This window comes from Betta splendens, chromosome 8 (genome assembly GCF_900634795.4).
Source record: "Betta splendens chromosome 8, fBetSpl5.4, whole genome shotgun sequence".
In the NCBI taxonomy this organism is placed as follows: Eukaryota; Metazoa; Chordata; class Actinopteri; order Anabantiformes; family Osphronemidae; genus Betta; species Betta splendens.
In genome coordinates, this window is record NC_040888.2 from 5796455 (window position 1) to 5815193 (window position 18739).

The following is an 18739-nucleotide window of genomic DNA, read 5'->3' on the forward strand; positions in this document are numbered from 1 at the left end:
GGCCTCTTTTCAAATGTACCTATTTCCTCCTGGGGTCAACGGATACTTTTTCTATACTGTATGTGTCTCAGCCCGTTTGTTTGAGGATTGTGTTTACTAAAATAAGGAAACCACCCTCCGCTGTGTGCATGAACCCGTCCCCACAAGACAGAAAGCAGTTTGGCGTCTTCTGACGCACAGATGTCGCTACTGGTCTGCCATCATGGAGGCTGCAGTGTGAATCCTGCAGTGGGAAACACCTCTGCAGCAGGCCATCGCCTTTGACCTGCAAATAGCAGGAAGAGAAGAGCACTCAAGAGAACTCAAGGTTTTATCCTCAGGGGGTCATTCCCAGACAAGGAATGAAGAGAGCTGAAGGAACATGTGTGTTTTGATATTCCCCGTGTTGCCTAACAGGAAACAGAAGTGAATGGTCCAGGGAATCATCTATTGATCATCAGGGATACTGGGCCTGTAAAACTGCTTCCCCTCTACCCTATAGAAAAAGATCTCAACTATGTGAACAAAACACTTTTGAACAGACTTTTAGATTACTCAAACCATCATCATCATCATGACCGACTTCTCCCACCAAATATATTTAATTCAATGCACAGCTTCAAGCAGAGCTATTGCACATAGCAAAAAAAAAAAGCCAAGTCAGGTTTGTTCAGCATGAATAAATGATGGATGAGCTGCAAATCCTTTAAATATTCAGATTTTATATGCTAGCTGTGAAGGCATCTTGGTGTGAGGTTGCTCCTATTTTAGCAGCAGCTGGGCCGGCTAGGGGGCTGCAGCAGACAGTGTGGCGCTGCGAGCTCCAAAGCAGCGCTAGCCTGGCTGTGCGGGCCCGACAGGTTTTACACCTGAATGTGAGAGGGCCTGGGGCCATCGAAGTTCTGTAAGCCAGAAGACCCCCTACGGTGCCTGTCCCAGCCTCAGCTGTGGCTGCCTGTCAAAACAGGGATTTCTTTCTGCGAAGGAGTTCTCGGCGAGTTGTGATTCTGACATTGATGAATGGCCTTGTCCATCGAATATGAAATTGCAACCGCAAAAATTACAAGTCATGATAACTTTATTTGTACAATGAAACCGGTGGTAAATAGAAATTCATTTTGAACACCAGATGACTGGGCACATTAAGGACCTGAGCGCCGTAATAAATTCTCCTGTGATACTGTGGTGAGTTAAAGAGCAACAGTGTGGTTTTTACAGTGCATAATAGGCTGTTTGCTTTTAGCTGCTCCACATATGATTAGCTCAACAACAAAAGCATTTCTGTCATTTGCAACACGATCATGCTATGCTCATGTAACACAATCTTCTAAAGCCTAGGAGCTGTGAACAGCCGCTTTATTGATTTTTCGGAGGTGGTTGATATTGTCACATTTAAAACAGCCTATAGGAACTTTTTTCCAGGGTTACAGCCATGTGCGCCAAAGTAAACAATTTTACTAAGAAGGGGCACGCTAAGGCTCGCAGGGGGTGGGGCGGTGTTATACGCTGTGACACACGGGGACGCTGTCAGGATCAGGAGCCACCTATTAGTCTGATGACAAGCCGAAGGTCGTCAAGAAAACTCGATCCCTTTCCTCAGAGAGGTCCACTGTACGGTGGCTTCCTGCTTGTGGGACAAAGCCAGGCTGTACTTCAAGACGCGGTATCACCTCTACCATCCCACGTCAGGCCACATCATCTCCCACTTCACCATATCCATCCCCACCCCCAGTCGCACTTTGATTTCCAGCCAAAGCAAACAGCAAACTGCTGGCAGCCACTATCCCTGTTCCCATGGTGACAGTGCACAAGAGGCACAGCATTGGTCTTGATGATTTGGATCTGCGGGGACAGACAAAGGGGTCAATTCATAGCCAGTGGACAGATGTGGATGCAGGCAGAGCTTTCTGCTGGACACTACTAGGACTTATCACGTCCAGTCAAGCAAGTGATATTAACACATCCAATCACTTAGGAGACGTGCAGAACAAAGAGGGTATTTGTCAGGGTTTGCTGGGACCTTTAACAGGGGTGTAATGGGGAAGAATACAACCTCAGCAAGAACAGTTTACTCTATTGAGAGACCCATGCTGTGTCTGTTCTTAAAAATAGAATACATGTGTCAGTTCTTGAATTATATCCATTTTACCCAAATTTTAGGGACTTTATGCATGTAAAGCATTACCATACAATAATATCATGGACTGATTGAAATCCATTACCGTACAGTACACAAAGTCCAAAATCGGTTTGATTATTGATTCTGTTATCGTAATTTATTTATTTAGGATTGTTTAAAAAGGTTACACAGAAAACAGTGATAGCTGAACTGCTTTTGCTGCACCAACCTACTTTTTGCAATTAAGTACAGTTAAAAAAAAAACATCTATGAATGCCTGGGGAAAAAGGGCTGTGCTATGTGATCTGTGACTCAGTAGAGTTGTGCCAAATAAAACCTGAATAAATCAAAGCCATATTTCAGGTTTGCCTCACTGAGATGTAAATCTGGGGCTCAGAAAGCCAGTGCAGCCCCACCTTGGGACTGGAGGTAGAGTGTTATTGTTGATTAAAATGGATTAAGGCTGAGATTACAGTCTGTCTCCTCCCAAAGTCCACTCTAAAGCAGCCAAGAACCAGCAGGTCCAGGTCAGTCTGAAGAGAAATAGGTTCAGTGAGAGAAACCCTTTCAAACAAGCTTCCCCAGTCTGAAAAGTGGGATTTCCGTGGCTCTTTTTTTATTGGACCACAAGAGGCGAACGGTTGTTAGAAGGAGGAGGAGAAATGTTGATTGGCAGAGTGTCCCTGGCTTGTAGCTATAGCGACTAATGTTCACAAACTGAAAACAAATTCAGGCAAAGCCAAAAAGTTGTGACAAAGTGAACATAATGCTCAATCATAATGATCCAAAAAAATAACTTTCATTATAACGTAACAGCCCACAAGTTCTAGTACTGTACAGTGCTAATGCTCCTCCTCAGCCTGTGTTACATTCAGAAACAGGGTGTTTTATGTATCAGTATGTGCAAACAAACGTATTGCTCATCTGCAAGAGAAATATTTGTATCAAGAAAAGCTGCATACACATACAAATACATTTACATACACACACACACACACACACCTCAGAATTCAAATAAAACAATTGTGCTGCAACGGGCCTAAAATCACACAAATTGTGCGTGTGGCTTAGCTAGAAAAATCTAGGTACGGTTGAGTGTATAACAACCAGCTTCCTTTTGTTGTCATAAGGCCGTATTTATTTCTGTTTTTAATTAAAGAAAATGATTCCCATCTGTTAAGACGTTATTGTTGTGCTCGGTATAAAAGGTTTCGGCAGAACACTTGATTAATTGAGCATGTTTTCAGTCCTGCACTCAAGCTGGAGCTGACCAACCAATTATCATAATCCGAGGCTGTTTATTTTTTCTCCGCTGCCAGTCGTGACGCCTTGGCCGAGCCGGTGGTTTAACACTGCAAGGCCTGGTGACAGGAGATGCTCAGTAGCCAGTGAGATGGAGGGAGGAAGCGAGACAAGGCCTGTTCAGTCTGTCAGTCACCCGAAATGCTGTAATTAGTGAAATCTATCTGTCTGGATTGGCTGAGTGACCTGTATGTTACTGACACGATGAATAAACAGTCTTTCACCTGATTTTTACAACTTATTCTTATTTAATTTGTCTTCCGACAATATTCTCAAGCCACACAACCAGATCACTCAACTAACAGAAGCTTCAACATGTGCCATATAGCATTAATTTACCTTCAATGAAACACAGGCACATTACTGATGCACAGATTATGTCCATACCATGACAGAGATGAATTTCTGCTCTATGAAATGAATGGAAATATTTACTTAAAAATAAATAACTCAATAGTCATATAAGCACAATGTGAGGTTTCAACAGCTTTTTTTCAAATTGTTATTATTAAAAACATTTAGCAAACCGCCATGTTTTGATGACACATTCGCTGTCCTGTTCCAAACAAGCAACCTTAGTCACACTCGGTGTACACCGTTGCTACGGCATGTCGACAAACGTCTAACATAAATCAAAACCAGCCCACAATTGTTGTATTTTCCACAAAATGATATATTTTTAGTATGTCCTGTATTTAATTTTTTGGCAGTAAAGTGTAAATGTCAGACTTAATAAGAGGTTATCTGCAAGGGAAAAGTAATTAAACTCCCTCCTCTCAGAATGAGCCCTTTTACAGTACACGCTGGCGGATATTTCTCCCTTTTCCTCTGTCTAGACATGCAGGGCAGGACCACAGCTTACATACTGGACAAAAGCGCCATACAGGTCTCGAGAGAGCTGTGAGACCAAGACTAATTCCACATTTTGGACTTTTCTGACCCGAATTACACAAATGGAGGCCCTGCAAAGTTCGCCAATGTCCTGTTTTTTGGTAATTATCGGTGGAAACTGCCACAGACTTCGGGAGTGCCCCAATATGAAGCAGTGCAGCTCCTCCACTCGAACCCACCCTGATAGCCTGGTCGTTTTTAGCTACTGTGTAAGTAGCTAATACAGGTTTAACAGTGGCCAGTGAGGAAATTCAATTTCCTTTCCCACTCTGCATGTTTGATAATGGCCTGTTCCAGAAACCTGCTCCCCCCTTGACCTTTGCTTCCACCTGTTAAAGTCATGGTCTGCCTCATGTCACTCACCTCATAACATTGACAACACCACTCCACCGGGTGTTAATTGCTACATTCACTACTGAATGTCCTGGCTAATAATCCTAGATGACTGGTAAAACGTGTGCCCCCGCTTTAAACGTACGCTGATCTTTTTACTTACACCTATTTACTAAACACTTCTTTTCATTGAAAAAAAAAACAGGTTGCCAGGTTTGCTGAATAATGCTTGTAAAAAATGTTCTCAAGGGCAAAAACAATATGTCATTTGTGTCCTGCTGCTTGTGAACAACTCGGTGGGAAATTCAGGTGAAGTTGCAAAGGAGAAAAGAAGCAATTGTGCCCAGTAGACGAAGCCCACCCACTCAATACAATTGGTATTTTAGCAGGACGTATCACACATAAATAACCTCGAACTAAACAATATTCACAGGAAATCTTTGTTGAGCATAGACCTAATTTAATCCAGTTTACTCACAGCTTTTTGGGGTCCAGAACGCTGTTAGCCACCGCTTTCAAACCGTTTGAGCTGCGGCCGCCGAAACACACTATAAATAAAATAAACATATGAAAAGAAATAAGCATCTTCTATCCAAAGTATGAATGCACATATCGTAATTGTGCGCTTTGAATAAAACGACCTAATTCAGTCAGAAACTGCAACATGTATGTTTCCACTGTCCACCTGTAACAGTCTGTCGTTGCGCTAGCATTTAGCTCCCAACTAGCTAGCACGCTAAGTAGCTCACAAACTGAGCCAAGTTTAAATGAAAAGACCCTAAAACATGTGCGTTTACTTGCGTTTCCATTTAGAGTGTTCTTAATATCTTTTACGTGGCCACAAACAATAAAATACGTAACATAATAACTATGAGTATTTACACTTTTTTCCTGTACTTTTTTCTCTGTTCTCGTCCCGCCTCTTTTCAGGTAAACGTCTCAGGGTGACTAATTGGCCAACTTTAAAGATTGACACCTGTCTGGCCCAGTTACAAATAGGAAAACGATCAACGATCCATTCAAGGACCACTCTGAACATAGGATATTTTAGGATTTCACTTAAAGTAAACAAACCAACAGGCTACTACACATCAATACAGGAGGAGTATGATCCTTCCTATATTTGTCTAACAGAGAAACTGAACCTTCTGAAAGTTTTATTAATAATCAAATCAAAGTCAGGCTCCCATGTGACTTGTATCATATAGGTTAGAATAGTCAGGCCTTAATTTAAATTATTTTATCAATTTAAATTTTCTATTTTTCTTAGGGGGAAATTTATATTACTCGGAAAACCAGACGTTTTGTTTTTACAGTACAGTAAATGATAAACACAAGCACTTGTAAGATATAATGTTACAAGTAAAAATATCTGTTAAAGTGCCATAAATTTCATCCACCGTGCCAAGATACTCTCCCTGTTTTTCTTATTTTGTACTGCATCAGAATGTGAAAGCGGAGCAATAACATCCTCGTGTGTGACTTGCCAGCGCTGCAGCTGCTGCAGAGGGCCGTTGTCTGTGGAGGAAATTAAAGTGAAATACATCTCGCTGCCTGGCTCGTGCATTTCACACACCCATAAAGCACTTCTCTGATTGTCGTATTTACAGCTTGCACATATGTTTTTTTCATGCAGCTGAATATATTTAAGCTTAAATAGAGTCCTGCTTAGAAACAACAATATGCACGAAACTGGGAATACAGAGACTGTGTGTGTGTGTGTGTGTGTGTGTGTGTGTGTGTGTGTGTGTGTGTGTGTGTGTGTGTGTGTGTGTGTGTGTGTGTGTGTGTGTGTGTGTGTGTGTAAGGGGGGTTACATGGGCTAAAGTTCACTTTTTTTGGCACTAAGATCATCCACTTCAGAAACTGTCCAATATTGCATAAGAATCAGTAACATTTTAGAGCAACAGTAAAGTAAAGCCTCTCGGCTGGAGTTCAGCTTGTTCAGGGCCAGGCTGCTCTTATAGTGAAAGGACCTTTTCATCCATGACAGAATGAATCAGATGCATAATTTGGGGAAAGCTGCTGACAGAAAATCAGTTAGGAAAATATTTGGACGCTCATACGCTCCCCCAAACACATCGCATGTTAAAAATACAGACGGTCTTGCACATGCGTGTCGGAGGAAGGAGCCAGGGGACGTGGCCACCCTCCCGTCTCACTTTATCCACCCCACACGCTCTGTAAATATCCCCATCATCCCCAGGTGTTGGAGACACCGGTCAACGCAGGTAAACTGCCAGCATGAAAGACAAGTGTCTCACCCTCTTATTTTTGGACCGATAAAGTAACTAGTTCGTTCGTTTTACATTCATATTCATAAATGTGCCACAACATCAGTGTAGGAAAACCAGGAGCAAGAAATGTCTTTATTAGGAGGACACCATTCGAAAGAAACAAAACATAATGTAGAGAAAACCTATTTGACTTTCTTAAAAATATTTAGGTTCAAAATGTCAAAATGAAATAATACTACTAATAATATTGTAATTTGAGTCATAGTATTTAACTTGTGCTGACTGGCACAATATTAATCAATGAGCATTTTTGTAAAATGTATTTTCTTGAAAGAACTCTAATATATCCAACATTGCTTTTAAAATCTATCTACTGTATATGACATACATACAATAAATGACTATTGCTATGAAATTTGATGGAAAAGTAAATTTCAAAATAATAATATTCAAAGCTTTGAGGTGTTGTTTCAGAATATATGTCCTTTTCTCTCTCATATGTGCTGCCAAGGACACAATAAAAGCATTGAGTAGAGATTTGCACATTTGGAGGAGACTTGTGCTTTTTAGTGATGCAGTGGGATTGTATACAGTAAGACTGCTATGGTCCATAAATGTAAATCAGCATGTCGTTTCTGAGGGAGAAATATACGCTCTGGTTGGAGCTCGGTCCTCTGAGGACGAGCTTCACACCAGCAGCATCCTTCAAAATGATGCGACGGGGTCATTATGGCAGCTCGTGGCTCGAAAAGTACAAAAATCCTGATATCGTTTGAGAAAAGTTTGGTTCAAAGTTATTTTTTCCTCTGGTTGAGTTCCTACAGTAAAGTGCTTTCATACAGAAAGTCATTGGTTCTGAGCCCACCTGAGAATCACCCCTACAGAAACACACAGAGCCTTAGCCTTAAAGGCTCAAAGGAAAATAACAGTTCACAGTGGTCCTGGGACTGAAATAAATGAACCAGAAATGGCTCTACATATATACTGTATGTGTGCTTGGGTTGGGCATGTACTTGTACTGTACATGTGTGGGCATGTGTGCTCTCATGCATATCTGGCAAATGATACACATAATAACTTTATTGTCCCCTCAATAAGTAATCCAGAGTGATCCGTTGGGAATTAAAAGGCCTAAGGTCCTAGGTTGAAATCCCTGAAGTGTTTGGGATCTTAGATCAGATAGTGGTTGTAGGTGTCACAGTTGCTGGCGCGGTTTGAGCTCTTGATTCACAGAGAACAATGTTTAAAACGTGCAACTCCGAAGCCTCAGCCGCAGTAACCTTGTGCAAATGGACTGCAACCGGTCGAGATAGACATCGCAGAGATATCGAACAAATTCTCGGACCTGCAGATGAAAAAGCCGAGTCAGCTATTAACAAAACAGGATACGTTTATGTGCTATTAGGGCCGTTTAGTTTAAAAGAGATGGAAACAACAAGCTGATTAGGTTGACATCACGCCGCCCCTTATTACAGCCTACAGTGGGAGTCTGTTTGCACGCTGGGCCAAACTGAGAGCAACATATTCTTGTTTCAGATTGGATAACAACATTGCAAATCAGATAGAATGAATCTTACTCATAGCCTATTAGATCTGGTGAATTTAACACTAATTCATTTAGTTGTGACCAGCAGGGTGGGGTGCATTGAGAGGTTGTGCATAGCAAGTCAGAGGATGAGTCCAAAATCATTTGACATTTCATAAACTGTAGTTTGCAGACTTTTTTTAAACAGGGAAAACAAGATGCTGCCTAATTTAAAGCACTTCACAACAATAAACTGTTTTAGGACTATTATTATTTTTATGTTGCCCGTTTACTGTTACAACATGTTAGAAATTCCTTATAAAACTCTGTGTGTGTGTGTGTGTGTGTGTGTGTGTGTGTGTGTGTGTGTGTGTGTGTGTGTGTGTGTGTGTGTGTGTGTGTGTGTGTTCTGCTGCGTTAGTAAGAATTCCAGAGGGATAATCCCATAATTACGGTAGATAGCACAGGGCGTTTATTCAGGTGGGCTTTTTAAACAGACGTGTCCATCGACTCTACTGTACGACGGGAGACAGCCGAGCACAAAAGAATGGAAATGAGCCTGCTCAGGTACTTTCCACTGGCACAAGAGTGTGAGATTATTGATAAGAATCCCATTCCGTGCTGAGACGCGTCTGTCTCATCCCTCACAATAAGCAAACCCATCCGCCATCAACTCGAGCTGGTTTATCTAATATATGCAAAAATATACAAATATGTCAAGTACCCCGTGTAATTAGGTGTTACTTTGCAAGCTTTTATCAGATGTTACATACTGAAGGACAGTAGAAAGGATGAGAAGTCAGGCCTGTGCCTCAGCTACAATAAGACAAAGCCAGAGAAGGCCGTGGTCGGGTCAGAGGCAGGAAGCAGATGGCCTTCCTTGACTCTCCATGAGGGATTACATACCCTCCGCGTGCCCATTAACACCTATGATACGGTAGCCACGCTGCCGCGTGCGCTCGAGCCCGCACGCTTTATTTCAGTCATCGTCGTTGTCTTTTTTCATGTCCTACACAAAGTCACGCAGAGGCTGCGTGAAGCCATTAGTTGTAAATTGCCAAGAACAGTGTGAAAACCCCGCTGAAGCCATGTGGTTTTAAACAGCCTCCTCCTCGCCATGTTTTTGGAATCACTTCCAGCTGCTCCACAGCCACTAATGGCACCTTGGGCCCACATTGCTGTTTTAACACAGGCCAAGTCTCAGCCCCCATCCTGCCTGCTAGAAGCCGAGGAGGTTTTCAAATGCTGTTAAACAAATGATTTTAGCCCATATTACGAGCAATAAAAAGGGCGTCCTGCTGAGGGTCCCGCATGTTGTGCTCGCGCAGATACTGCAGTAGGTTAGCAGTAGTTTAATGTGTACCATCGTCATGGGTTGAAGGAAAGCTCACACCGGCAGAGTGATCCAGTGATAACGTGTCAGTGGTCTCAGCTCAGTACTCGATGGCCTGCTGGGTAAAGACGCCAAAGACACAAAACCTTGTTTCACAAAAAAGGTGTCAGTCGGTTAAAAATGGTCAGACACCCATTGTTTGCTCCTGTTTGTTTCCGGTAATCTGGCGATGAGCAACTGAAACACGCGCACTTTGAACAATCAGGGGTTTTGTTCGACGCGTTGGAGAAGCGGTTGAGCCGCCGATGGGGCCGACGGTGAAGAGGATGCTTTGACAGGAACTGTACGAGCCCACTGGGTCTGTTGGGAGCTATCTGCAGCATCATCTCAGGAAGATAACCTTTGACCTCGCTCACACTGTAGCAACAGCCAGCGGTGGTGCATTGAGTACAGTGGAGGCGAACTCCAATACACACCGCTTATTTCAAGCCACTGTCTAAACCTTCACTTCATACATGGCATCTGATTTATAGCAGATCAAAAGATGGGCCTCTACCCGAGTTTCATCATTCTATTAATAACTATTAATAATATACATATAGATATGTATAGATAGATTTAGATTTTCTGCATTGTTTGGGTTTTGGGAATTTACACACGCATCAGGCTTCTTCACGTGAGTCGACAGCTGCTCGTGAACGGCGTCCGGCCCTTCGCCCTGTCTGCAGAGCAGGGCCAGGGAACATCTGGTGTCAGGGCTTCTTAACAACTCATTGTAATTCTCCTCTTCCTGCACTGAACACGCTGAGACAGAGAAGCCTTTAGCAGCTCGTCTCAGCTGTACCTGTACAAATGGAGCCAGATTGCCATCACTAGATCATCCAAGGTATTGCAGAGGGGTTTTTCGTCCTTTTTTTTTTTTTTTGCAAAGTTGCATTAAAGCTCCTCATATGAATTGAACTATACAATGTGTGTGGGTCTACTTGTTAATACAGATATTTCATATTTCACTGATCAACATTTAGCAGTTTCAGGGAAACATGTTTATTGTTGCTAGAACTTAAAGACTATATTAGACTGTTTGTTGCATTTTAAACATTGTTTAAATATATATATATATATATATATACTTATAATAATAATAATAATAATAATTATATATATATATATATATATATATATATATATATATATATATATATATATATATATATATATATATATATATATTATTATAAGTTTGAATAACTGAATGTGTGCCTTTCAAATAAACCACCATTCGCATGTCTTGATTTGTTTTAAAGCAAGATACGTCTGTGTCTGTTTTTCTTTCCAGTTCACGGATGAAAGCACAGTGAGTGCAATTTGTGACGCTACAGCTATGAATAAAAGTTCCCACGTTTGTTGTGTCCATCAAAATAGATTCCAGCAATTAGAACAGCAAATCGAAGACTGGCCCCGAATTCCCTGGGGTAATCACAAAATATGTAAATGCAATCAATAGTCAATGCTACGAAAGCTTCCCAGATGTTTGGGGAAAGGAGCAGAACTTCTGTCAATAAAAGCCTTTGGAATTTCAAGGTCCATGGAAGATTAAGATTAAAACATCAGATAAATAGAGCTTTTCTCTGTAAATACCCGTGTCGTGTTCAATAGCGAGGAAACAACAGACAATTCTGTGGGGACTGGATCGGAGGATACAGTAAATCTACCCACCATGCAATTTACTGACCAGGCGTGTGGCTGGCCAATGCGTTATGAAACCTCTGGCACAGGCCTTATTTTAAGCAACCAGACCCACAGTACGCGCTGAGCGTACAGTGCTTCTCCCATGCGACCAAGCAGAACGCACAAAAAGCAACGGAGCCGTTTATAGCATCAACGAGAGAAACAAATATTGACGTCACAGATGCAGGACTTGGCCGTTGCCGACGGCGACGCCTGGACGGAAACGAAGGCGGTTTCCACGCGAGCACGCGATGATGAAGGCCCTTCATCATCAGTCATTCTGTGACACTTCTGAGCAGCTCCTGCCTCGTGCGGTCCCGCGCTGCGATGCCATCATCTCCTGGCGTCTCCAGGGCGTGATCATCAGGAGGCCTGACATCGCCGGGACCACGCAGGCCTCTGGGATCCGCCTGCCGACCGAGGCGCTGTGTCAATACGCCGCTGGCAGCCTCCGTGGCAAAAGCAGCGCACATGCAATTATGGTAAGTGTTGCTGTGTCCAAACTAAAGTGAGCTGCAGTGGGCAAACATCACCTTCTGACGACGAGGCCCAGTGTTACGCAACAGCGCGCTGGGTAACAATTACAGGACGACCTTCACATCTGTGCCATTACACAATGAGAGAAAATGTGCCGTTAGCGCATCTATGCTCGCTCACGAGGAGCGCTGGACTAACAAGCAAAGGGCCACAGACCACAATGTGCGCAGAACGCGGCTCACGTTGCTGCTCTGTGAGCTCAGCCGGCGCAGCAGATAATGCGGCCAGGCACCGCGCGACCGCAAGCCTCAGCCGAGGAAGTGGAGTTGGCTGCTCCAGGAGCAGCTCCCGTCACCTCTAGACCCTGAGCCGGAGCGAGAGGAGGGTGACGATAGTGGACGAGGGCCTTCTTCCCAGCGACACACACACACACACACACACACACACACACACACACACACGCACGCTCCATGGCTGCAGCTGCGGAACATGTGCATGGGGGGGGGGTCTCAGTCACACCTGTTAGCACCAGCAGCACCGGCCAACTCTGACTGACGACTTCCCTCTGGCCTTCATCACCTCTCAATCACGGGAGCGCCGTCCAAGCAAACAATCCATCAGCGGCGCATCGGAGCGCTCTGCCACACGGCATTAGTATCACCCGCCTCTCCGCGTCCCGGCTGATTGCTGGACACGGACGCACAAAAGCGCAGCACAGAAAGTCTTTTAATAAAGGCTGGAGTGGGAGCCACCAGATGGGAACACGCGGGTTCGCGCGGTCGGACGGATGCCGAGTGGAAGTTAAGATTCGGGCTCGGATAAAAACAAACAGGGTAGTGATAGACTGCGGACCCGGGTGGAATTCGCTGCGCCGGTCACAGAGACGCGCACACACGCCTTGTTTGTTTTCGCTCGCCGTGAGGTTGGGGCTAATGTTCCGGGAGGAGCGGGTCCTGTCAGGTGGGAGACGCGGAGAGGTCCCGTCTCTGTTATCGTAAAACAGGATCGGGAGGAGTGAGGAGAGGAGACGTACGGGTATAAATCTCCGCTCGCGCCCGCAGCTCAGACCCGTTACATGTTATATGAGCTTCCCGAAGGGGACGATGCTGATAAATTACTGGGGCCTCCTGTTTTTTCATGCAAAACTCTAAATGACATATTTACATGTTTGCAAGGTGGAATATGTGCACAGCATCGTTTGTATGAGAGATTCCTGCCTCATATTCCCCGACAGGTGATGAATCGGGCCCTCTCACTCTGCAGCCAGGCAGACGGTGCGTTAAACACCACCAGGGATGAACCCTGACCCCTTATTGTCTGCTTATCTGCACTAAAGACCTCCAGATGGATGAGTCCAAAGGGGAGACGAGGGCCGCGTGGTAAAGTCATCACACCACGATGTAAAGCAGCCGCGCACCGGTTCAAAAGGAAATGAAATACTTATTTGATTTTTTTTTTTTTTTTTTTTTACTTTCGCTATTTTCTCCCAGAGCAGCCTCCTCCCCTCCCGTCCTGTCTGGTCCCAAATTTATGAATGTTATTCTTCAGATTGTCCGCATAGCGAACGCTATGTCAGAGATTTACGCGGTCGACCAGGTTTTGGTCCGGTGTCAAGATCTGACATTAGAATAACCCGAGTCCTTAGTTTGACCCAGAGGACTGGAAGTGAATTATCACGCGAGATTTGCATAAACCAATACTTACATTTACTTTCCAAGATGAGAAAAATATTATAAGTCATATTGTTTGGCTAAATTAAATCCAGTTTGACATTCTGTCTGTTTTAGTGTAATATAAGGTTCAACATAATTCATAATATCTCTGTGTTTATGATCTATGAGAGACACTAGTGACAAAACCTGCTCTACTGGCCACAACTAGGCCTAACTTATTTATTATGATGATCAGTCCAGACATTCCATATTTCTTATTGTTACAAAGCTGCAGCACCTCCCACATGTCCTTCATGAGTCACTGCTGAGGACCAGCTTTAAGGTGGCGCTCCCTTCCCTCAGCTGAGCTGACCTTGACTATCTCACGGCGCGTTATCTGCGTGGGCGCGGGTTATCGCTTCCCCGCCTCCGACCCAGGAAAGCCCGACGCCTCGCATCAGGCACTGGTATCGCTTCGATTAGACGGAAGCAGCAATAGAGCGCGGACAGTTTTTCTGTTTGCTCCGAGTCAGGATGCGGCTTAGATGTAGTTAAAACGAAATGAGGTGAGTGATTTAAAAATGGGGAATCATCAGAAAGTCCACACGTTAGACAGCACCGCTGCATTAGGCTGCTTCCTCTATGTCCGATGCCTGCGTTCTGTGAGCTCGTCAGCGTTATCCCTTCAGCTGAACCCTGACCCTGAGGTCAAGAGGTCACCACGCCTTCCTCCCCTCTGACATCATCGCTCCCGTATCACCGGCGTCTCCGGACGTCTCCATTCACCCGGCGGTCGTGATGTCACCAGCGTGAACCAGCGCCCGCTTTGTTTACGCGCCGCTTCCTTCTGTTGCTGCTTTCAACTAATATGAAATGCCTTTTCAGCAGCGCACATGGGCTCAAATGAGCCTCAGACGCGGCGTGAATTCCTCTAACGAGACACTGACCCCATCAAATCGCGCTCGAAGTTAAACTTTAGATACTGAACAAACAACATTCATTTTAGTCAGTGCGCTCATTAATAACATTTAATTGCATGTGACCTTCCTGTTATCACCAGCTCAGTGTCGTGTAATTTAAGATACCTCCTAATTAGTCTGTATTGTGGGTGCAAGCTTTATGTATACAGTTTGGAAATCCATCCTATGAGGCATTACAAGGTAGAGTAAACAGGCTATTATTCAAAGCCAGGAGCACTTCTGCAGCATATTCATAAATGGCCTGATTCAGACATTTCATTATGAGACTCCAAACCTTCTTCAACCGCAATCTTGATTCGCCTGGAAATATTGTGGCTGTCAACAGAAGAAAAATATACATGTTTCATTGTCGAAATCAGAGACAGAGAGCGGCGCTCGCCAGTGAGCAGCAGTAATAACCCAACGAGCCTGGCAGGAAATGACACACATGTCGTTCCTGGGCATCGCGGCGCGGCGCTGACTGGCCCAAAATAAGCCCTGCCAGTAACAACAACATTACACACAGATCTCTATGTGTGCGCAGGTTAGAAAAGCAGGGGGCTGGCAGCCGCTCCTTCCCCTCATTATTTCCATCTATTTCCTCCCCCCGCGCTCGACAGGCCTCGATCCTCGGATGCCATCTCTAATGGGGAAGACAAACAGCGGATCGCGGGGCTGATCCCGGGTAAGCGCTCCGGCTGGTTCTGGACGCCCCGTGGCCGAACCGGAGGCGGGTGACCTCAAGACGTATGGAGTGGCACAGCTCAAGGCAATGAGCCTCACCAGAGGTAATGGGATTTGATTTATTTCATTCTGGCCAAGGTAAATATTGGTCCTTATGTACAACATAAGACATACATGCAGTCACAGGTACTTTTGTCTGGCTTGTTATGACCACGTATGGTCAGGAGTGTAATGAAACACGTGCTTCAGGGTTTTTATATGATAAATTCATCTTATACATAGAAGCAGTTCAAATGGTAAATGTCCTTCTTTTCTGAGACTTCTACCTGTTTCTTTACTGAGACGGTTTGTTCCAGTGAAAACCTCGATGCTCTTGTGGTTTCCCTCTCCCCTGCCTCTTTAAAACACAACCGCCCGCTGCCGGACCCATTTATTCAGGCTGTCGCCACCTCTCGCACGTGAGTTGCTCGGCGCTTCAGGCCCGGTAGCTCAAGGCTGCTCCGCTCCGTCTGCCGCCACTGTACGTCAAGAATCCCTATCTGTGGATTATAATTGAGGACAAATATTATCAAGTGCAACCGGAGAGGGTGTTGTGTATTTGTACTGGGGCCAAGCTGCGAAATGGGAACCTGGTTCAGGCCGTGGACGCGTACGAGCATAAGAAGGAGCACCACTGGCACCAGAGAGTCCACAGGTGGACAATGAAGGAGGTTCATTTGAGTTTCAGACAGGCAGCATCGTGGCCTTCATAACAAATACTGCGATCCCGCTTCCTCTGGGTTTGCTATTGTGGCCTTCGCGTTCTTTTTCCGAGTCTCTCATCACCGGGTGGAGAAAAACAGCCCACAGTCCAAGTCCTCTAATCTGGCGCGGGGTAACTGTCAGCGCCTCCATACGCCGCGGAGGCCGTCCCCAGCTTGTTACCGCTACTGGCACCAGTAGCAATCACGCTAATCCTCCGGTATCCATGGTAAACACAAGCCATTATCTATTCACAGCCAGATAACAAAGGCGGAGGGAGGAGAACGGAGGATGGGAGTTGCAAGAAAGCCGGAGTGAAAGGAAGCGAGATGAGTGCGAGTGATGCAACTGGGGAAACGACGCGGAGACAACGGAGATAGAGAGGACAGGATTTAATTGTGTTATGTAACTCTGTGGCCTGTGCCAGGCAGCGACAGGATGCATTTCTGCCGTAGAAGCTCCAGACGTCCCCGAGCCTCCGTGCAAACCGATACCTTGTTGTTTTATCTGTGCAACACAAGCCAAACCCTCCAAGATGTTTAACCCAGTGACTTATTTAAAATCCTCCATGGTGAGATTTTTCTGACGGAGCGTGGTTAAAACTTAAAGCAGATAACAATCGGTGCTTTTAAAAAAAAAGCTGCCATCGATCACTGAGCAGAGTGAAGGGGGCTTTTAGGGGCTGATGGATATCAGCGCGATCAGAGCAGATATGCAAAGCGTGAGCCTCTCAGACCCGCTAAGGCTTCTCAAGTCAAATGTGGAGCAAGTTGCCAAAGGCCAGAAAGCTGGGTGGCGCTTATCACCGCTCCTAATCCCTTAATCTGTGGTTGGGTGGTGCACACACTTCACAGATGTGAAGAGCTGATTCCTGAAGAACAGAGGAAAAGCAGAGGAAAAACATGCAGCTTGTGTTTGCCGGGACCTAATATGAATAAAAGGAAACAATGCTCTGCACAGGAGCTGAGCAGAGCTGAAGCCAGAGAGCGGACGTCCTCAGCATGTTTATAGAAAGCATTAAACACAAGGTGAGAACAGTGTTGTTGCTCAGCTTCCAGTAAACAGCAGGTTATTAGATTTGCCTGCCAGTCGAGACTCGGGGCTGAGCAAAATGTACAGCATCAGTACAGTAACCCCCCCCACTAGCTTCAGCCTATTATTTAGGAAATGCTAGAAATATTTCTCCATTTCAAACACACTCTCCTCTTACCATAACAGTCTGATTCAATATGTGCTATTATTGCTGTGCAACACAAAGGCCGGGCTGTCTGAGCGTGGCAGACGGTTTGGTGTCGAAATCCGAGCCGCAGAAATGAATCGGGCGAATTGAAGGTTTCTCCGCCTGCGGTGACTTTTGCAACAGGCTCCACCTCGACCACCTTGTTGTGCAGTTTCTTTCGCATTTCTCGTCCTGAGACGAGCGTAAAGTCGCTAACTTCCCATAATCCCTCGCTGCATGTTCCCACTTGGGCGATTGCATGTTTCTCCCTGCGTATTTAATGGAACAGCAGCGGCGTCCGTGCAGCACTGTAACTCCTTCCATGCACTTGGAGGACGACCCAGTTGTTGAGTGCGAGCAGAAGTGCGCGCCATTAGTGGATATAATTCGCAGATGTGTGCAACCTCCAAGTTCGGACACGCTCTCGGCTCTCACCCCGGCCTGACCCGCTGGCACATGCATTGGGGATGACGTCGTAATTAAAAGACACTAATTTGATAATAACGCAATAACAGCAGCGGCCTGAGAGGGTAATTTAAAGAAAACATTTTCGCAGACCGCCAGTGCAGCAGATGTGATGCCCAGCAGAGAATACAGTAGCTGCGCTCCTGAGGCTCCCGGGGGGATTCCAGGGTACTGATTTCATAGCACAATCATTCAAATCTCTACTCCCTCTGAGCTCGCAGCGTCTGACTGGCGACAGCGTCTGTGAATGATACTGGATCCCCAAGGTGAAAACCTGATGAATATCTGAGGCGGTTTTTGCAGAGGGCTGCGTTTGAAGCTCCTCCACACGTGGAGAAACAGCGACAACTCACTGCTGGACTCTCTGTTAACTTTGTAAGGTTCTGAAGGGATTCTGGAGTCCCAGCTCTGAAGGGTTAAAGAGTCCAAAGAGAGGATCGTGTCGGATTCGATCGGTTTGGGCCGGTGTTGTCTTTAAGAGGACGCATGTGAAAGGCCTTCAACCAGCAGCACAGCAGGAAAACGTGGCTCATACCGACGCTACAGCAACACCATGACTCAAACTGTGGCTGCAAGCAGAAACAGGTCTGCTCATAACAGCTTCCTGCTTGTGACCTCTCCCAAACTATGAATATCATTGATAGTGAGCCATGATGCACAGTAATTTCGCCCCCAATTCCTCTCATGGAGGACAAAGACAATCGAGCGACGGCAGCGAGGAGGATTTGGCCTCTTTTCGCCCCCCCCCCTCCAGCTTTGTGGGGCTTTGAAACCTACAGAACTGGAAGCGAAAGCGATTGAACTTGCTCATCCAGGCTTGTTTTTACAGGGCCGGGTTGCGCAAAGCGCACCGGTTGCACATTTGGGTTTGGTAAAGAGCGGCGGAGACGAGGCCGGACGGGCCGGGGCGTCTGGATCCACGCAGCCCCGTGGGACCTGCTCCGTCTCTCAGACTGTCATCTGAAAATGAAATCCAGCACAGCTATTAGAGCGGCCGGGTGAGTGGAACCAGGTAAAAGCCTCCGTCCGCAGCGGCTTTTATGGATATCATGTACACGGAGCGCAGACTCCCAGAGGGTGGTCGCTGGCGCGCTC

At 45.5% G+C, this 18739-nt stretch overlaps 1 protein-coding gene and 1 long non-coding RNA gene across 4 annotated transcripts in view; one reads left to right on the forward strand and one right to left on the reverse strand.

Moving 5' to 3' along the window:
- The window catches only part of LOC114860561 (uncharacterized), a 56205-nt gene extending 50602 nt beyond the window's left edge, over nt 1-5603 (reverse strand). The window contains exons 1-3 of one of the 3 annotated variants that reach the window (XR_008695381.1): nt 5507-5603; nt 5103-5172; nt 1040-1821 (exon numbers count right to left, since the gene is read on the reverse strand). This is a non-coding gene — a long non-coding RNA (uncharacterized LOC114860561). The other 2 variants (XR_003786632.3, XR_008695380.1) reach the window with 2 other exon arrangements.
- LOC114860517 (galectin-3-binding protein A-like) overlaps nt 1-18739 on the forward strand; it is a 206947-nt gene that overhangs the window by 71199 nt on the left and 117009 nt on the right. The gene's annotated exons all lie outside the window — the stretch shown is intronic.